General features: G+C 38.8%; 1 protein-coding gene across 6 annotated transcripts in view; it reads left to right on the top strand.

Moving 5' to 3' along the window:
• Positions 1–12,431: 12,431 nt before the first annotated feature.
• Prlr (prolactin receptor) overlaps positions 12,432–22,369 on the top strand; it is a 151,670-nt gene continuing 141,732 nt past the window's right edge. For all 6 annotated transcript variants that reach the window (XM_040273622.2, XM_013358769.4, XM_005325640.5 and 3 more), the window contains exon 1: positions 12,432–12,945. The gene's annotated coding sequence lies outside the window, so the exon portion shown is untranslated. The remainder of the gene's footprint in view (positions 12,946–22,369) is intronic.

The following is a 22,369-nucleotide window of genomic DNA, read 5'->3' as shown; positions in this document are numbered from 1 at the left end:
CACTGTATGAGAACATCTCAGTACCTCTTCCAGCATGCCCCTGCGGTTTTGTTAAGCTAAGCTTTCTGGCATGGTTTTTCCATTATTAACTAACTCTGATTGTCAGGCTTCAGGAGACCCTGGGAGCTTCGTGTTTCCAATCATCAACTGATCTCAACCTTTTAGCTGGTGCAGTGCAACAGGGTTCAGGCATGAGTTTCTTTGTATAAAAGATGACTCCACCAGCTTTGAACACCACTGATCCATTCTTAGTCATTTGGGAAAAAACACAGCCATTTCCTTTGGTGGAGTATAAAGTGGAAAAAGCGTTAAAGGGGATGAAAAGCATCCTTTGAGTTGTCAAGGAGAAAAGAGGAACTACCTTACATTTCTAGGGTCACATTTTAGAGAGGGGAAGTCTTTCTGTGATGCTGTAAGCAGAGACCATCTCCACTTGAACTCTTTCACTGATGGAGACTCTTTGCTTTGTCACATGGGAATTTCAATTCTCAAGCCCCATTGCTTAGATTACAACCTTTCCATTATGTTTTGTCTCCTTTGATTTCATTCACCAATGTTTTTCAGTTAAGAGGGTACATATCTTTCACCTCTTTGTTTAAAATTATTCCACTTACTTGTATGCTATTATCAATAGGATGGTTTCCTTGCATTTTCAGAGTATAAAAACATTTCTAGGGGCTGGGGCTGGGGCTCAGAGGGACCTGCCTAGCTTGCTTTAGGCACTGGGTTTGATCCTTAGCACCATACAAAATAAAGATATTGTGTTCATCTACAACTAAAAAAAATTTAAAAATCTACCTAGCAATTCTTTAAAAAAAAACTTCTAATTTTTCTCATTATTTTAAGTCAAGTTCCAAAGAACTTTCCAAGAAACCCAGGAGAAAAATATCTTTCATATGATAATTCTTTATACAACTGAGCAAAATCAACCTACTTTTATCTTTCCTGAGTCCAATCAACATCAGGTCAATAGGATACTATATATTTCTAGCCCTTGGACATAACTTAAGAGGATTCACATGTCAATGATTGTACTGACCTTAATGGTCACTGCATGCCCAATGTGGTTCTAAGCACATTAATGTCAATAACCTCATTTTAAGGACAACATGAAACTGTTTAATAAACAGTTTCCCAAGACATGTAACTGTTAAGTACTGGAAATTATCACCCAGACTGGCTATTCCAACTCAAGAGCCATTATTATTTAGAACTGTGACAACCTCTCCACCAACAAACCCATGGCTAGTTACTTGAGTCCAAACAAGACTCAGATCTCTGGATCCCAGTCCAGTGCTCTTTCCTCCACATCCTGAGTGTAGATATAATGACCTTGGGAGGAAAGAGAGCCAGCTTAGGAAGGAAAAAGTAGGATAGAGAATTCCCAAATCCAGACCCAGTACAATTGTTGAGCTTTTGCTATCTGCTAGCAAAAGTAAATTTGTCTGTTGCCAATTTAGTCCAAAAAAAAAAAAAATGAACATTGGCAATGACATAAAGAAAGCCTTGCTCCAGAAAGACTCTGGAACTCTGGCTGATTCCCACACCCTAGGCACCTGTGAAAACAAAGCTCAGCAAAGTCTTCTTGAACCCGGAAGGAAGTGATAGCCTCCAGGCATGAGTCCTCTTCACCTGAGGCTGTTGAGATGGTGGAAATTCACAGGTGAAAGCTTCCTTTGTATAATGTTTTCCTTCTCCCTCAAGGAATTGAAGGGTGGAGTAAGAAGAAAAGGATGGCCTCAGTTCACAGAGCTGATCCTGGAGATTCTATCAAGAATGTGATCTTTCAAGAAGAGCTGAAGAGGCAAAAAAAAATCTCACAGAAAGGAATCAGGATGGAGACAGAGGTGACAGGTGTTGGTAGTGTTATTCCATAGGAGCAGCCAGACTGATCCATTCTCAATGCAGATCTGTGCGTTCATGCCACTCTGCACAGTCCTGCGGGGACTTCCCTCTCTTCTTGTAGGAAGCTCCCATTCCAGAAAGATGCTGCACAGCTGTGGTTGTTTAGATCTTGAATTTCCCCCCCCCCAAAAGGTCCATGTTCTCCAAAAGGTCTCCAGTTCACAGTAATATTGGAAAGTGGAATCTTGGGTAACTGGGGACTAACAGAGGAAGTTAGGTCACTGGAGAAATGCCCTTGAAGGGAATATTAGGACCTTAACCCCTTCTTGTCTCTTTCTTTGCTTCCCAGTAACCACTAGGTGGACAAGCCTCCACAGCCACACTCCCACCAGGACGTACTGTGCAGCCACGGGCACATAGGAACAGAGCCAATCATGATCCATAAAGTCTCTGTTACCATGGACCAAAATAAATCTCTGTTCCTCAAAGTTGGTTATCTCAGGTATTTTGTCAGAGTGGAAAGTTGACTGACACAATAATTCTGAGTCAGGGTTCTGCACAAGTTATATCATTACAGAGGCCCATCCTGACCCTCTGGGCTTCATTTATACTCTCTTATCCCTTTTCTCTGTTTCACTTCTTAGCACATATAACCACCTGGTATACGGATCATTTTTGTTTGTTTGTTTATAATGTGTCTTTCCACCACTGGAATATAATACTTTGGATAACATCTCAGATTGAGTCTCATTTTTTGTCCTGTGTCAACCCAGCTCCAGGGAACCTGACATTTGCCGATGAATGAAAGACTGAAAAATAAATAAATGAATAAAACTGAGAAGAGAAAAAGAAGAGATGGATAAAGAAGATGGCAATTGATATTCTCCAGCTCCATCCATTTACAGGCAAATGCCATAATTTCATTCTTTTATATGGCTGAGTAATGTTCCATTGTGTATATATACCAAATTTTCTTTATCCATGCATCTGTTAAAGATCACCTAGTTTGGTTCCATAGTTTAGCTATTGTGAATTGAGCTGTTATAAACATTGATTACATGACCAGTGTAATTCTACATCATGTACAACCAGAAGAATGAGAAGTTATATCCCATTTATGTATGATGTGTCAAAATGCATTCTACTATCATGTATAGCTAAGTAGAAGAAATAGAAAAAAAGAAGATGGCAAATGGATGAATGTTCCTAACCAGTAAGAAAACTTAAAATGAAGTGGGTAATCTGAATATGAATAGAAAGATGAGGCAAGGTGAGAAGAACTGGTAAGTCTTAGGGTTTCAAAAATAGGAACACTCATCTGCAAACTAACTAGAAATGTATTTTAAAAGCCCTTTAGCTGGTCTCCCCAAACAAAAGATTTCAATTGCATCTACTTATTGAGCCAGACATCTGATCTGCATTAGCTTTAGTACTTGTGATGCCCACATAAGTGATGATTTATTAACTCCACTTTGCCAATGAAGACAGTGGGGATACAATGTTAAGCCACTTGTTCACAATAGCCAAAAGATGGACATGACCCAAGTGGCCATTAGTGGATAAATGGACAAACAAAGTGTGGTATATTTATACAATAAAATACTCTTCAGTCTTAAAAAGGAGTAATGATATAATATAATCATATAAAAAAGGAGTAATGATATAACATACTGTGTGTATAAACCTTGAGAACAATGTGCTTCGTGACAGAAAGCAGACAAAGAAAGTCATGTACTGTATGGTTCCATTTATATGAAATAACAGAATGAGTAAAACTATAGAAATGGAAGGCAAATTAGTGGTTTTCAGAGTCTGGGGAGAAGAAGGGGAAGTCACTTCTTAATTTTTACAAACAGGGATGTTTTTCAAACATCCACTTTAGGAATGTTGAAAATGTTTGGGAACTATAGAGCAGGGACAGTTGTACAATACTGTTAATATTTTAAATGCCTCTGCATTGTATACTTATAAATGGTTAAATGTTATTTGAATTTTACCTCAATTAAATATATTAAATTAAAAAGCTAAAGAATTTGCTCAGGGTCATAGAACTAGTAAGTGTTAGTGAGAATTTCTTGGGTAGCTCATAAATCCTTGCTTTGAGTACTCTGCCCCAATGTTTTTAAACTTAAAACAAATTCTAGAGTTGACATCCAACTAGGCCCATCTGCTAAAGTTCCTAGCACAGCCCAATAACCCAGTAAGTTATGCAGCCTGCAATAGACTTCTCCACTGATGAGATCAGAGTCCTTGTGATCCAGTCATGGCCCGTAGGCTCCAACTCTGACCGCTGCTGTCACAGGAACAAAGTGTTCAACACAGAAGTTGTTGGGAGGCACTTCAGATTCAAACCATGATGACTAACTACACAAATTCAGCTGCATATTAAAAGATTCATAATGTATCACCAAGTGGGGTTTATCTTTGGGATGCAAGGATGATTGAACATACACAAATCAATTAACATGAGACACCACATTAACAGGATGGAGGATGAAAATCACACAATCAGCTTAACAGCTGCAGGGGAAAAAAGTATTTGACAAAATTCCACTCCTTTTTATGATTGGGGAAAAAAAAAAACAGCTCAGTGGGGTACAGCACTTATCCAGCATTTCTGAAACCTTGAGTTCAATTCCCAGCACCCAAAAAAATTTCTTTTAATTTTAAAAATGACAGTTAACAAATAAATAATACAAGGAAAGTACCTTGTATTCATAGTTGACTGTAGAAATGTGATGCGTCCAACTTTGCTCTTCTTCCTCAAGACTGCTTAGCTAAGCTGGGGCTTTTATTATTTTGCATGAACATTAGGATAGTAATTTTTTTTATTAATGCAAAAACTGCCATTGGGGGTTTTGATAGGCATAGCATTAAATTGGTAAGGATATAGACAATCTGGGACCCTGTACACAGTTTATAGGTATGCAAAATGATACAGCCTCTATGGAAAACAATGTGGAGATTCCTCAAAAATATCAAAAGTGAAGCTACCATATAATTCAGAAATCTCACTAGGGGGTATACATACCAAAGAAATAAAATCAATATCTCAAAAAGATATTGAAATTTCTGTGTTCATCAGTATTATTCATGATAACTAAGGTACATAAATAATCTGAATTGCCCTTGACAGATGAATACAGAAAATGTAGCATATACACATACATTGGAATACTGTTCAGTCCTTAAAAGGAAGAAAATCTTATCATAGGCATGACAACATGGATGAAACTGGAGGACCTTGTGATAAATTAAATATGCCAGAAACAGGAGGACAAATATTTCCATCTACGTGAAGTTTTCTAAAAGAGACTCACAGAAGCAGAAAGCATAAGAACGGAGGTTGCCAAAGGCTGAATGGAGAAGGTAATTTGGGGAAATTTTGTTCAGCAAATGTAATGTTTTAATTACATAAGATGAACAAACTGTAGAAATATGCTGTACAGTGCTTCGATGTATTTAACCATACTGTATTATATACTTAAAATTTTATTAAGAATGTAGATTGTTAGGTGTTCTTTTTAAAGGTTTTTATTTATTTTAATTAGCTAAACATCACAGTACAATGCATTTATGTACTTTGATATATCATGCATAAATGGGGTATAATTTCTCATTTTTCTGATTGTACATGTTATAGAATTACATCAGTCATGCAGTAATATATGTACACAAAGTGATAATATCTGTTTCATTCTATTATCCTTCCTATCCTTATATCCCCTCTGTTCCCTTTACTCCCCTCTGAGGTAACTAACTCTATTCTTCCCTAGTCACCCCACCCCCCACTGCTTCTCCCTATCACAGAAACACTCCTGGCACAAGACAGAGGTGGAGAAAGCAGGTAAGTGTGAGCCAGTTTTCCCCAGGTGCCAATGGGGACTTCAGGAAGAATACTCACTTTATGGTCACCTGGGGTTTACAAACCCTGGTTAAAACAGCACCTCTCAAACTTCTGTGTTCATGTGAATCAACTGGGGATCTTGGCAAAATCCGATTCTAAGCCAGTAGTTTTGGTGTAGTGTGAGGAGATCTCATTTCTAACATACGCTCAGGCAATGAAGTAGTTTCTGAAACAAATTTTGATTAACAAAAAAATGCTCAACCTCTGATCTTTGAACATTGTGTCTGCCAAGGGCTTTGGCTAGCTGCTTTAGAGTCTTCTGGGGAAATAGTACATTCAGTTCCCCAGGGTCTTCTTCTTTGGTGACACAGATTGTAGGGGCTTGGAGTAGGGCTTGGACTCTGTGTTTTAATGGCTACTCTGTGTGATCCTGATGCATGGTCATGTTTGAGAATGACAGCGTGAAAAAAGAAAAAATATAAGTTATTTTTTTCCCAAGAAAGAAAGGAATTAAGCTTTACTGATATATGACATCTGGGATTTACAGTGGTGTCTTCACTCAATTCTTGAATTAGCTCAACACAAGTCCCAAAAGCTACTTGAAGTATCTCCAGAATAGGAGGGAGCCCAGCAAACAGATGGTCAATGTCAGGGAGTTCCCACTTGCTGGTTTGCTATTTATGTACCACAGGCCTTCATTGGTGTATTTTATTTTATAAAAGCAAGACTTTTAGAAGATGAAACTTAAAAACATGTTGTAATAAAATAGGGAGTGAGTACGAAAATGTTGGCTACCACACAGAAGTTTCCTGTCTGTCTCATGGCAAGTAGTAAAAACAGTTGTTGGATTTAAATGCGTTGTCTGTTTTCTTTTACCAAGGCATTTTTTCCAGCGGAGCCTGGTAGCACATACTACTTATCCCAGATACTTGGGAAACTGGGGCAGGAGGATCACAAGGTGAGGTGAAGCCTGGGAAAATCAGTAAGACCCTGTCTCAAATTAAAAAGAAAAAAAAAAAGTTTTTAAAGGGCTGAAGATGCAGCTCAACGGCACAGTACTTGCCTGGCTTGTGCAAGGTCATTTGCTCAATTCTCACTACTATAAAAATTAAATTAAATTTTACTTTACATTTTAAAATTGTACCTAATTTTTAAAAATTTTCTACTTTCCTTAATTTGCAATGCCACAGTTACATATACAACTATAAATAAAAAGATATTTGCATATTTGGGAAGATATACTCAAAAATAATTTTACTGCTGGAACAATGAGCAAAAAAGAAAAACATGGAGCTCACTTTTCTAGAATATAACTTTTCAAACTTGAATGTGCACATGAACCACTTCTTGTTAAACTACAAAATCTGAGTCTGATTCTGAATTTCTAACAAGCTTCCCTTTGATGACAATGTAGTTGGTCCAAGGACTACACTTTGAATAGAGAGACTCACAGTATAATCTCCTAAAGAAACCCATGTAGCTATTATAACAATCATTGCATTTTATTCAGCTTTCACAGTTCTTTTTCCTTGGGTTTAGGAGATAGGAGTCCTTATTAGTCAGCCGCCCAACTCTGTTGGCACCTTCCCATGCACATCCCCAGGAAAAAATTATTCCCATTTCAATGCCAATAAAGGTTGGATGTCCTTAGCCTCATTGCTTAACTACCAGCTTGGGCTTCCTTGGGAAGAAGGAAACATTATCTATTAAGAGTAGTGCCATATATTTACACATTTTATAATTTACCGAATTCATTCACACATGTCAACTGACATCGGCCCCATGATAATCCTTGGAGGAAGAACAGAGTGGGTGTATTATAAACCCACTTAGAAATACTACATGGCAGAAGCAAGCTGAGCAGTTTCAGAGTTGGTGTGACCAGGAACAGCTTTAAGAACAAAGCACTATGGAGTCTGGAGATCAAGAATGCACAGTTTCAATAGATAAGGACTGGGGAAAGTAACATTCTAAGAAGGAAAGATATAGATATTTATTGAGCTATTGCTCAGAAGTCCAATAAAATCATCAGGAGAAAAGATGTTTCAACTTTATTCTGTGGAAAGTAGGTACCATTAAAAATCTTAATTCAGTAACTGAAGTAGACAAATTCACCTAGAAGCATTTGAGTTTGATGCAGACATATCTGGTGAAAGTGAATCTATTCAGGAAGATATTTAAGAGGAAATAATAAAAATGATGAAGGAATGAACTGAGGCAATAAGAAGTAGAAGGGGAAAAAGTATTTACACGTCTTTGTTCCTGACTGGATGTAGAATATGACACAGAAAATACTGACAGTTGAAGCCAGAAAAAAAAAAGATAAGCTTTTATATCTCAAGGCCTATAAAACTGTGCATGCCCTTTGATCTAACTATGCTTCACCTGCAATTTGGTCTAAGCAAATAAATTCTCCAAAGGCAAAGTTCCATTCCACTTTCCAGACTTGTGTTCATTTTCCCATTATGTATAAAAATGTGAAAACCACCTACATGTTCCTAATATGGTATGAGTAAGTAAATTATCTGTGTAATAAGATTATAAAGACATTAAAAGATTAAGGGAAAATTTGAAGAGTAAAAGGAACCATGCAGGAAGAACTAATCCCTTAGCCACATCAATTCTTCCTAAATTAATAAGTTAAATGTAACATAATGCCAAATAACTATTTGAGTTGGACAAATTAATTGTTAAACTTTATTAAAAATAAATACATCACCTTCAACAAGAAAATTTTAAAAGGAAAAACTGGTTGTACCAATGTCCTAACAAAAACAGTACATTTACATAGGCATCTACACTGGCATCTATATAAGTATCTCAAAGAAACAGAGTGGTGGTGTGCACAACACTTAAGAAGATGGAAATGTAAAGCATGATATGTGACACAAAAAAAATTTTTCAGTGGGGTAACAAGTAATTGATTATGCTGTCAGAATAAAATTCAACTTTCTTCTTTTGTATTTGAAAGTAAGTCATAATATAATTAAAGATCTATTATAATAAGAAAAAATACATCGATCAGTATTACATACAAAGAAGCAAGGCAGAAAACCAAGAAGGCTTCATTGAATATAGTGGACAGGTTTGATTAGGAAAAATTAAAACCTTTCCCAGTGAGACAGTCTAACAAAATCAAAGGAAATATGACACACAGAGAAATGCTTGCAATATACTTAACTCTATATAATAAGTGACCCTAAAATTTTATTTAAACAAATAAATACCCCTGAAGAAACACAGGGAATGCATTGAATAGCTACAGCATAAGAGAAAATTTCAAATCATAATCAGCATGTAAACTTAACCTCGTAAGAAATCTCAGGACTTGGAATTATTATAACAGATATTATATTTACTTATCAAACCAGCAAGATAATATTGATAAAATTCGGTGTTTGTGAACATGGGAGAAAACATGCTTGCTAGGAGTGTATATTAATACACATTTGGGAATAGAAGTAGGAGGTATATATGAAAATTTAAAACATTCCTACCCTATGCCTCAATAATCTCACTTTTAGAACTTTCTCCAAGGGTGTTTTTGGAGTAATTCAGTAGCTATCTATCAAAAATTTAATGGTCACTTCCTTTGATCCAGCAATATCTTTTTAAGCTTCAACCTTAAGACACATGGAAAGATAATCATAACAGCATTTCTGATGCTAAAATGTCAGAATAATCAAAGATCTAACAAGAGAAGAATGAAAGAATAAATTACTAACAATGCAGCCACTGAAAAGAATGAAGTATATCTCTAGATAGTAAACTAGAATATATATTTGCATTGTTTTAAAAAGATAAGTTTTAAAAGTCATTGCAATTTTAGTTTAAAAATATTTGCACATGCTCACGGAGACATAACTGTATAGACACATGAAAAAGAACAGGTACATACCCTATGTGAATGTTGGTTTCTTCTGGAAATGGGATTGAATTAAAGATGCATGATTTAGAAGGATTGGTGTTTATGACTATAGATGAAGATTTTTTTTTCTTAGCAGTGTGGTGATTGTGAGTGATTTTGGGCTCTTTTAGTATTTTTAGCAGTTTTCTATTTTGTTAAAGAAAGAAAAGTAGTCTTCAAAGAAGAAAAATGAAGGACCGAGACAAAACTTTCCCCTTTCAAACAGGAGGAGAAAGAAGAGAGGATATGGAAAAAAAAAAAAAAACATCAGAGTAATGCCACAGAGAGACAGAGGGAAACTCAGGGAGTACCGAGGTCTGAAAGCCAAGGAAGGAGAACTTCCTGAGTAAGGAGTGAAGGGGAGCAGAGTGCTAGGGAAAAGGCCCAGACAGGGCACTAAAGGATGAGAGGCAGCTAACTGTCTGTGCCCTTTGTAGAAAAAGAAATCAGCACCCGACCCTGAACCTTTCGGATTAGAAACTCTGCAACTGATACTCAGACAAGGCATGTTTTGAACACCCTCAGATAGTGCTGGTGTACTGACTGAAAACCATTAATTAAGGCTTCAGGAGGGAAACAAGTAAGAAAAGCCAATGAGTGTGGAATACTCTTTCACTAAGTTTGACAGAGGGAGGAAGGGGTGAATTAAATGGTAAAGCCACCCAAAAGGCCAGCAGGGTCAGTGAAGAGGTGAGGAAGTTGTAGGCTGAGATGAAAAAGGCCCTCAGACAAAAAAAGATAAAATATCAAGGCAGGTAGAGGAAAAGGGAAGGGGGAAAAAAGGAACTTAAAGTTTCCAGACTTTCTGTTAAATTATTCACATTTTATATATGCTGTCACCATTATTATTACTTACTGGATTTTTGAGCCATTTGTTACTATGTTTGACTTACAATGATTAATTAAAACTCAGAGAAGACATATGAATAGCTGAGACTCAGACCAATGCCAATGTTTGGGTTCTTTCCTTGCTTAAGCCATTCAACCAGGCCTTGGAAGCAAGGAGCAGATATGAGATCCAGGGTGAGATTGGAGGAGTCATCTGGGAAACAGGGAGGAACTCAACCACTGAGACAGATGCCGAGATGAGCCAGAAGAGAACACAAGAGGGGGGCAAAGCTTGCCAGTGTGCAGGGAGGGGGGAATGACAAAACAAGAGTGGGGCCAGAGGAAACAGGATGAGGCTCACAGCTGCCTTCATCTCAGTAACAGGGGACAAGTTAATGTACACGAGGACAGTGAATGCCATGGCTTAGGAACACTGCCTGTAGGATGCACAACACAGTTGAAAGCCACCCTTGACCTTCTCTCCCAGGGGAATGAGGATTAGTCAACAACTAGCCTGTCACCTGCTGTGAACCACGTGTACAGGTGTACAGGTACATTGAGTTGACTGCTATGATGTAGGGACCACAGGAGAAGAACAAGGTCCCTGCCTCTTAATGGCTAACAATCCAGAGTTGTCTAAAGTGATTTTTTTCACTATCTTTTGAAATACTCTGATTATAAAAAAAAACCTATGGTAAGACTGATGATCCTGGGCTTTGCAAAGGTCATATTGAATTGAATTAAAGACAGTCCCCAAAGTATGATGACTTTTTTGAGCTTTTTACTTTTTAATGATGCAAAAGCATCGCTGTATAAATATTCTGTTAAAAGAGGCTTTGTGTTAGATAATTTTGCCTACTTTGCTAATGTTCTGAGCATGTCTAAGGTCAGCAATGCAAAGTTATAATGTTTGGTAGGTTAGGTCTATTAAATGTATTTTTGATGCAAGATATTTTCGTTTTAGCAATTTGTGGGATAGATTAGTGGGACATGACCTCATCGTTCATCCCTAAGCATCTGTATTCTGCCATTGACAATACTGCCCATTGGTTTTGAAAACATGTAGAAGTCGTATATCTTCACAGACACTCATGGAAAAGAAAATATACCTCGATCATCAAAGGAAGCAAGTGCAGGTTGTATAAGAGGAAACCAGATGGATTCTATGGTTTAACTTTTACGAGGACAAGTTATTGAACAGGAAACACTAGATTATTATGCTTACACAGGTGCCTCTGGGCTTCCAATCCAAAAGGATCACCAAAGCATCATGGTGGGTTCTGAGCCTTGGCAGGTGGCTACTACTGGATGCGATTTGCCAATTATTACAAATTCTCCTCCTCCTCTTCCTTTTCTTCTTCTTCTGAAACTCTATAACTGTTGTTTAAAATATATCCTTAGTAGCCTTCTACGTTGTGTAACAATCAAATTTCAATATTACTTAATGGCATCAGACACTAGCTATTTACTCAGGGAAACCTACTTGATTCAAGCAACTGTTATTATTTGTTTCAGTACTAAGAGGCAAGAGAAAAGTGGCAATGTTTTGCAAAAGAAAAAGTGGAGGTTGCACGTGGCTTTGTTGGTCCCCAAAATAAAATAAAATTCAGAACATACAACCCTATTAGAAACAGAAATTTCTGACACACAAAGGTGGATTATTTAGACACCCTGATATTCCTGTATTATTTTGATACAACCGAACATAAACCCAGCACCTTGGAAATTTTAGCTGTGCGTATTAAAACAAAAAAAGAAAGAAAGAAAAGAAAGCAAAATCTCTTTTAGACAATGACTTTTTCTTTTGTCCCTTTTCTGGACTCCTTCTTAGGGGAGATGAGATTCAACTCCCTAGAGCCCCAATCAAGTATGGTCAAGCTGCTTCTCTGTGTAGCTCAGAAACAAGGAAAGAAATTTGACACCAAGATCTTGGCTGCCAGAGAAACATCATCTTCGAGGTCATTCCACTTAGGAAGACGTTTATTTTATTTTATTGTGTTTTTTTTTTTTTTCTTTCTGTTTTCCGGGACAGTCTCAATGGAAGCTGTGTGGCACTGATCATGCAAAACCGATCTGGGGAGAATCCGTGATTTCTTCTCCACATCTTCTCTGCATTCCGCCTGGCTCCCCCAACTACCTCTGTCACCTTGCAAAACTGGCAATCTCTGGACATTTCGCATGCTGAAGAAAATCACTGTTTTGCCTCCAGCAAGGAAAATAAATGTTGCAACCTTGACTCCTCCTCTAATGAAGAAAGAGTGAACAAGTGCACCGAGGAGTTGAGCTTCTTCTCACAGAGCCACCCAGCTGGGGACGCTGGAGCGGAGGCTGCAATCCCCAGACGCCCCGTCTTCTGGGCTGGGCTTTCCCCGCCTTCCTTTTCTGTCTTACTCGCTTCTCTCCCGCTTTCTGGATTTTACCGGCTGTCCGTGAAACAGCTGTACACACGATGGGTCTCCACGTCTTTGTGCAAGAAGTGCTCCCGGCCTGATAGGACAGACTTCGCTCCCGTGTGAAAGTGAGTAACCAGAAAGGGCTAAGCCAGTGCGGGCGGGCGGGAGGGCAGGCGCTGTCCCCGGCCACCGGTGCGAGGCCGCGTGCGGGAGGGAGCGAGCGTGGCCACGGTAAGACGCGGCTGCTAGCAAGGTGCCTGCAACCTGCCAGAGCCGCAGCCGCCGGGGAATCCCGAGCTGCGACCGCAGCCAGCCTTGATGTCCCTTCTCAGGGGAACGAAAACACCCTGAGGTGGTTTGCCACCCCACCCCAGCTTTCACAACTGCGCTGGGCACTCTTGAGTGTTTCGGAAAAAGCACCTGCACCCCCAGCCTTGGCAGTGAATCTCGGCGAGGTTGTGGGATTCTCCGAATGTAGATTATTTACGTCAAAGTGAAAAGGGGAAAACAATGAAAATCAAAGATGTTTAAAAAAAAAAAAAAAGCATTAGCCAGAATTAGCAAGGGGCTCAGACCGTGAACTTGAGGAGTCTCCCACCACTGGCCATCATCGCAGCAGCCTCCTGGGTATCTGGTGGGGAAAGTTTCATGTTAACCAGCGCTAACCCAAAGGTGCAGCTGTCCCGCAAAGCTTAGGGGGGCAGTGGCAGGTGAGCAGCCCCCAGGCTGTAACCTGGAGGAGGACAGAGGTGAACGTATCCAAGCAGAGGAATTCAAACTTGAGAAGAAGCTGGAAGGACAACCAGCTGGAGGAGAGGGCAGGGAGGAGGGGAGTCAGGCAAACTCAGGTAACCAAGAGCCAGAGTGTTGTGGAAGGAAAAAACAGGAGCTGGAGTTGTGGCTCTGTGAGTAGGAAAACATCCTTTTAGTGACCTCTACCTGCATCCTGGGGAAGCAACCCATCTTTCCCTAATAACAAGCAACTTGGAATTTCCTATGATTGGACTTGAAAATGGTTGCAAAACATTATTGTTAATCTGGAGGGAGCCTTTGGTCTTCATTCATTGAGTTGACTGGCAAATTCCCACCAATGGAGTGTTGCTAGTCCCAGCCCAGCCCTTTGTGCAACCTTGGACAGGGCAGTTACCCTCTGAGTCTGTTTTCTCTGCAAAATCTAGGGAAACTAATCAGTATTTGATTCTATGTATAAATTGGGTAAAAGGGCAGAAGAGTGCAAGAAAGAAGTAGATGAAAATTTCAGTGTTTTTTTTTTTTTTAAGTGAGGGTCATGAGTCCTATTCTAAGGCTGGGGATAGGGGGCTATTCTATGTGGAATGCATATAGAATTTCACATGTAATTCCTAAGGGTTTGTGGATACCTCTGGACCATGCCGGAAACCCAAGTGAAAAATCCCTTGTCTTTAAGGACCTGGCTAAGCTCCTGCTGGTAACTGGGCCCATTTCGGGAGTAACCTGCAGCCTTCTCAGGGGTCTGGAATAGGCCACACTGATGAAAGAGACATCCTTCCTTCCCCATCAGCTTTCTAGATAGTCTGTCAATGATTACTCCAGTTTTTGCTTTTGGAGGACAACTCCTTACAAGTCTTCAAATGACTTTAAGGTGATGGTCCTTATCCCTAGAGCTTTCCTGCCTACAGAGAGCCACCTGAAAAGGGTCACTGTCCAAGTGTAAGAGCATTCTTCAGGCCACCTGTCTGGATGACCTGGCTGCATGACAGTGTGACCAAGGCTTTGTTTGGAAACAAAGTGAAATCCTTTTTCCAATGCATAGAATGACTGGGTAACGATGTTTCTTTGGACTTCTGTATTTTGTCTTAAATGGACTGAGGTATCATCCTATGGGGACCTCATCTTCTACTGGCAGTGCAGCAAGTTATCACAGAAAGCACACACTGCTTTGGAGCCTCATGACTGTGCTTCAAATTGTGGCTCCCACACTTTGGCAAGTCACTAAATTCTGAGTCCACTTTTCCTGTCTGAAAAATGGGGAACAGTACCAGTTTCCTTGTATGTTTTTTGGAGAAGGGAAATCTATTTGTCAAGCCTGATCCATATTATTATAAACTCCTATTCTTAATATTAACTTGGGGCTATAAGTATGTGTCCATGGGTCGAGTGCTTCTTTAGATCAGCTTACTCTTTCTGCTATGGGGCTGACATTAGCAGAACTCAAAATTGAGTGGAGGGTTCAGACACAGGATCAGCTTTACTGTTTTGACTGTACTGTGTCAAGCAGAGCACTATATATTGCCAGCAAGTAAAATATGCCCAGACTGGCATGGATCCTCAGCGCTTCTCTAAGTTTTGGCCCATAATCTTGAATACAAAACTGTGCCTATAGCTACAAATAGCTAGGCATGGAAACAAGAGAAGTCCTGTGGCTGGATCCATCTCTAAACACACCAGAAACCGTCTCTGTAGAGAGAGAGAAATGTCTTGATTGTTATTTTTCACTGCTTGGCATAGAGTTAGCTTGAAATTCAGCTCATTGGCCCTTTTCTCTTCCTACTTCCCTCCTGACTCCCTACTTCTTTCTCTCTCTCTCTCTCTCTCTCTCTCTCTCTCTCTCTCTCTCCCTCCCCCCCCTTCTGCCCCATCTCCCCCATCCTAATCTTTCAGTAACAAGTGATCAGACGATGCAGAAATGTGGGAAAGGAATATCAGCACCCATAAATTGGCTAAAGCACACAGTGGACAGGCATTTCTGTTTGAAAAGATGACAATATTGACGCCTACTATTCATTGAGCCTTCAGGGTATATTAAGCACTTCCATACATTACCTCCATTAATTCTCATTACCAACACTTTAGAGTTTGAGCTACCTTGTAAAGCTTTACAGGTAAGGAAACTGAGGATCAGAGACACTTACATAATTCTCCCAGTCTGTGTAGATCGGGATCCAAGCCCAGGTCTGTCTGACTTTAACACCCACTCTTTTTCCACTCCCCAGTGCTGCCAAGCTCCTCTATATCAAAAGTGGAATCATACCAGGTAGATTTGGATTCTTTTCAAGGTCAAGAATAACCAAATGTGATTTTAAGTTGTATGGTTTATGTACCTTGCTTGTAGTACTATTAAACAAGTATCAATGACAAAATAACCTGTGGGAAAATAATTTTCTTGATCTTTTCCAAACCCAGTTGGTAGGTTCCAGATAAGCAATACCCAACCTCGAGCAGATGAGTCTGGCTTTCCTTCCCTGACATTCTGGGTGATGCTGGTAGGTTAAAAAGAGCTCAGGAATTTTCATTTTTCGCCACCTTTAGTATTAGGATACTATTTCCATTTACTTCCCTATTGATTTATTTGACAAATACTTGCCAAGTTCTGTTTTGTGCTGGGCATTTGATGATACAATGAAAAATAAGAAAGACAGGATCCCAGCTCTTATGGAGTTTCTATGTAAGGGGAGATGACAAATAACAGGCCACAGAAAGATCATTTTAGATATGGATAGATGTTCTGAAGAAAATGGAAATTGGGTGCTAAAGAGTAAATTGCTTGGGACAACTTTAAATAGGCAGTCTGAGGAGAATTTCATAAGACGTTCACCCTTAAACTTGAATTAGAAAAGAAAAAGAGGCTTGCCCTGTGACATTCTTGGGAAAGAGTTGCCTAGCAGAAGAAATCTCAGAAAGACCCTGACGTGGAGTAAATGAAACAGTGGAGCCTCAAATCTGAAGATGGAACGTTTAAAAGTCAAATTGGGTTTGACACAGACAGAATTATTGTTTGATCCTTGGCTGTGCTGTACACTTTATGCCTATTTGCTTTAATCTTCCCAACAATCTAATGAGTTAGCTTATTTTTGTCTTGATTTTATAGCCAAAGAAACCGAGATAAATGGAGTTAGATTCACTAGCTCAGGGTTAAAAAGCTGATATTTGAATTGCTTAATTCATTTTACTCCAAAGCCCAAAACTTTTTGCCAACACATATGTGGCCTTTAGATAATCCCTTCTGGGAGATAGTGAAAGAGCCAGGAGAAGGAAAATATCAAAATATATTAGGTAGTTAAAGGTTGAGGATGATTTCTATCTGACGTTTCAAATTCTTGCCGGTGTATCTAAACCTGCACTCTCCAGTACAATATCGACCTGCCCCATGTGGCTACTGAACCCGGGAGATGTGTCTAATTCAAGTTGAGGTGTGTTGTGAGTATAAAATACACCCTAGATATCAAAGACCTAGCAAGTACCCTTCCCAAAAAACAGTAAACTATCTCTTAATTTTTATTTTTATTGTATGTCAAAACAATAATATTTTAGATATGCTGGTTTAGATAAAATTTATTAAATTAACTTCACTCATTTCCTTTTAATCTTCTTTAACATGGTTCATAAAAATTTTGAGTTATATGTATGACTCATAATGTATTTTCATCATCGAATAGTACTGGTTTAGACCAATAAGTTGACATCCCCAAACTCATTATTTGTTATAATAAGAAAGTAGAAGTTCATTGTCCCCCTTTCCCAACCCTGTCCTGCTGGTGAACACATGATGATTTGATCCCACTATATCATGTCACAATTAGATTTGATGAAAGACACTCTGGTTTCATTTGTTACTAGCTTTACATTAGAATTACCCGGGAAGCTTTAAGTCTGTCCCCTCACTCAAGAAAATATCAAGAGACTTTCATGTGTCTTATGACCAAAGGGTCATTGAAAATCGAGATTAAAAGTTCTACTTTTAAATCACTTCCTAAGACATTATCTTTGTAGTTTTGGGCACTTTGTGAAATCAGACAAAGGGACAACAAAGGTTTCATGATTTCATGCAAAGCGTGTTAAATAAGTTGTCCCGTGTGATGATGGGTGTTTCTCTCTCTCTGTCTTCTTGATTGAAACAGCTTGTACAAGAATCAGTCTGAATTTCCAGAAAGGCTGCTAAAGGGGCAACACAGAAGGATTCTTTGGTTTCTTTTATTCACTAACTAACGTGGCCCTCAAATTTGACAATGAGGCAAAGATGTAATTTTGCTTCTCCTGATTCATTTATTCCACAAGGGACAATAAGTGAAATTCTGGTATTGTTGGAAGAGGCCTCTGACCTGGGAGGTCAGAGACCTGGATTCTGTTTTCGTCTTGTGATTTGCATATTACCACCCTCCTTCCCCTAAGGATCCTGCAGCACATTTGCAGTTGATGGGATAATGCTACATAAAATGCTAATGGAGAAATGTGCTATAAAATTTAGTCAGGGTTGTTATTGATAACATGAACACTGAGCTTCTGTAGATATTTGCCTACAGGGAGGCGTTTCCTCTATGTAGCTAGAGAAAAACACTATGGAAGATGCTCTTTCAGATACACATGGGTATAACATCTGTCCGTTTCCACTTCAAATCTAAATCTTTATATCTACATCAACAGCAATGCGTATTTTCCAGTGTCCTATAAGCCAAGAAGTCTGTGCCAGACTGCAAGGGGAAATGGAAGAGCAAAGCAAAGTTCTTGCTCTAAATAAAGGGAGCAAGGTGGAAAGTTAGACATAAACATAATGTATGTAAGAGAACATTTCTAAGTGTTCTGTGAGTGGTACAATTGGAGTTTGGGGAAATGTAGGAAATGAGCTGGTGGTATTTGGTGATATGCAAAAGAAAGTTGGTCTAATTAAGTGGCTTTAGAGCCTAGCTTTACATTAGAATTACCCGGGAAGCTTTAAATCTACTGATGCCTCAGTCTCATGTCTAGAATTAAAACAGTCCAAGCTGTGTTTTGTTTATCAGTTTGTTTTTGGTTGTTGTTTTTGTTTTAATTCCCCAGAATATTTTAATATGAAGCCAGAGTTCAAAATCAATGAGCAAAAACTCAGGTTCTCATATCCTAATCATGGGAAATGAACTTAAAGGAGTATTTCTTTAAAAGGGATTAAAATTGACAACAATGGAATGTGGTCTTTGTGGAAATTTTACCTGCGCATGTGTTTATATGTATTCTTTTAAATTCACAGATAATTGCAGGTAGTGATTCTATCTACTTGGTTAATGTGGCCAAAAGTCCTTTTGTAACCAGTCCATTCTGTCCCCTGAGTCCTTTGGGGTTTCATATAGTCAATACCTGCAAAGTATAGGGCAATTGCTATTTCCCACTTGCTTATAGCTACAAGGCTTTGTGTAATCATTATACAGAGCTTTATTATCATGCACATTAGTGCTTACAGTAGCTATTTCATCACAATCTGTAAACTTACCTCTCTAGCTTTGCAAATTGGGAAATAGAGTTTAATTACTTGCTTTGGGTCCTGGGGCTAGCTGCTAACAGAGGTGAAATAAGAAATCTGAGTTGCTGAATCCCCTATAACTTATTAGACTCCCAAACTGAGTCTGCCTTGTCTTTTTTGGAGTCAGAATACATCATCCTATAAACATTATTTCTTACATGAATGAATTTGTGCTTCAGGTCAGTAGATGAGAACAAGTAGTCTATCTAAACTGCCAGGGCTGTGGTCATATTAGCAGCCTGAAGGCAGCCACAGCAATCCCAGGAGCCCCATCCCTGCTGCATTGAGGCCTTCACTCAAGACAGGTTTGGTCATGCTGACCTGTGCTTCATCTGCTCTCATCTGTAGGAAATGAGCACTCTAGCTGGGTACCTGCTGCTCCCTAGTCCCAGAGCTTGACAGCTGTCCTGATTTCTCTTGTCTGAAGTTCCTGTTCTCTGAAAAGAGATTGATTTCTTATTACACACATGAAAAGGGAGAAGAAAACCTAGGATTTTTTAATAGCTGCATTTTTTAAAGAATTCCTTCTGGGTTCATTGTGAATGATGAGACCAGGGGAAGGGGAGTCCTTTTGAAGGATGGTGAAAGAAAGCTAAACTAGCTAAAGAGGTGCTGCAGCCTCTGCAGGACAAGAGGGTGGACCAATTTGTGCCATCCTGGTTTTCTTTTCCTCTGTCTCCAAATCTATTACTGATTGAAGAACAACTTCCAAATGCTTTTCTTAGCTAAAGCAAAAAGCAAGACTGATCCTCAACACTGATTGCACATGATAATCACCTTGAGAGCTTTAAAATTCATCCACAGACCCACTGAATAAAGATTCTAGGAAATGCGCCTAAGAATTTGTATTTACCTACAGTCCTCTGGGTGATTATGATATACTGTAAAGGAGAAGAACTGCTGCCCTGATATGATCCAAATCTTACTTACATCCATTTCTTCTTCGGCCTTGTTTTACATCACATGACTCAGAGAAGCATCCACATCATATATATATATATATATATATATATATATATATATTTTTTTTTTTTAGGTAGCACTTGATCATGCTATTCTAGAGGAAGTATTATTTTGAGCTTTTATAAACAGGCTCCATCCTCAGAGTTGCCCTTAATAGGTTCATGACCAAAAGTTCTTTTGTGCAATTTGGAAATCAAGTTGCCAGAAGCTCAATAAATATGAGATTGAAAGATAAAAGTTAAGCTTGCCTTCCACCCATGTATTAAATTTCCCAATTGCTATGTTGATTTTTTAGTTAACCAAGACTTACTTTCTTGTCTCAGTCATTGTAAGGTCAATTAAATCTATTCCTATTCATACCCTATTGAAAATATAATGATAGCAGTAGTCCAGAAACTGTCATTGGGTAGACTTTATCAAGGTGGGTTGGCCAAGAACTAATTAGGTTGTGTAATACCCTCTCACACCCAGATAATCACTTGGGTTGCAGAGGCTGGGCTAACTGGGTAATAAATTTGGGTTTGAAAAGAGCCAATTCCAAGTCACCCTACATATGGAAAAACCTAGGAAGCGAAGAATGATTCTAGAATCAATAACTCAGGGTCCAGTTAAGTTCCATACTCCAACTCAGAAAGTTATATTAATACCAAGCTAGAACAAGATTTCCATATTAAATATTACAGGAAAATGAGGAGATGAACAATAATATGCCATTTTTACTTTTCTGGCTTTCTGAGATTGTAGGATAAGAGAAAATATAGACATTTTTAAGGAGACAGATGACAAAGACCTGCTATTAACCAATCATTATGAGCATCAGGATTTTTTTTTTCACTCAGCTACTATTTATAAAGGTCCTACTATGTTCCAGGTAACCATTATAAGAGCTGGAGATGAGATAAAGTTTTCGCTTTTGATGGGTTTTATATTTCCATATGAAAATAAAAACAGATGTGCACATTAAAAAACACAAATAAATTCAATTAAATAAATTAGTGATGAGACGAAAAATACTAAATAGAACAGAGTCTGATGAGAGCTACTTTAAATAGACTTGAATGAGTTTTCCTGTCTCAGGAAGTAGCATTTGAGTTAGTACATCAGCACTAAAGAGAAAACCACACAGAGAAAAAGAAGGCATGAGGCAGAGATTGGAAAAGATTTGGCATGTTGAGGAAACAAAAAGGGAGAGCGGTGTGGCTGGACAGTAGAAGGGAAATATGAGACAGGCAGGATAAGACCACAGAAAGCCTGAGGTCATGAGATGGAGTGATGATCACTGGGAGATTTGGAACAGGGGAGGAACATGTTTTACATTGCATTTTAGAAATCTCACAGGCTTCTGTGTGAAGAATGGGGTGTACACTGAAAGCAGAGGAAGCAGAAGAGGCTGATCAGAGGGACAGTGGTGAGTGGAAGAAGCATTGAATTCAGGATAGAATTAGGAAGTAGGGCCAGCGTGGTTTTCAGATGGACAGGGCTGCTAGAAACAGTAGCAAGTCCAGTCCTGTCGGAGATAATTACTCCCACTCTATCTCTACTTGGACCACTGGTTTTGAACCAAAATGGAACAGCATCTACTACTATTCAGAAACATTAAGAATTTTGGCCTTAACTTTATCTCAGCAGAAGTAAACAAATTCCCATCCAAGGAGAAATTTCTGTTTTCTACTTTGTAGCGTAAAAATGTCATCCTATGTGAAGACCGTTCAGATGGGGCTTCTTGTTTTTGATTACTGTCTTTCATAAGTGCTAGAACGGTCACATTCAGGATGCTCGTTTCTTTCCTTTCTGAGTATTTTGATACTGACGGATTTACCAAGTTTTTCCTGCTGTCAAACATTTACTGCTTTTTGCAGTCAGTTTTTTCCATATAAATCTTAGCATCATAATAGCAAGCATTTAATGAGTCCTAACCATACACAAGATTGTTTTAAGAATTTTATGTTTTAACGTATTCAGTCTTTCCACCACCCTTTATAATAAGTGGGTACTCTTATTATCATTTTATAGATGAGGAAATGAGTCTGAGAGAGAGAGAGAGAGAGAGAGAGAGAGAGAGAGAGAGAGAGAGAGAGAGGTTAAATCATTTGGCCAAGATTACAATGACAAAGCCAGGTTTTGAATTGAATCTGGCTGCAGAGCTCTGGGGTTTTAGCCATAGGTATGCCCCCTCTGATCTAACTCTTTTTTTATCCTTTCCTTTATAACTGAAGTATAACCTTTATAACCTTAAAGTAGACATCTTTCCCCTGCAAAACCCCTCAAGGTGCCACAGGAAGGCATTTCATCTGGGCACACATGAAACTGGTAAGGAAGATAACATAATTCAGAGG

The sequence above is a fragment of the Ictidomys tridecemlineatus genome, chromosome 1 (genome assembly GCF_052094955.1).
Source record: "Ictidomys tridecemlineatus isolate mIctTri1 chromosome 1, mIctTri1.hap1, whole genome shotgun sequence".
NCBI lineage: Eukaryota > Metazoa > Chordata > Mammalia > Rodentia > Sciuridae > Ictidomys > Ictidomys tridecemlineatus.
The sequence above is the reverse complement of the archived record's forward strand: the minus strand, read 5'-3'. Positions and strand labels throughout refer to the sequence as shown.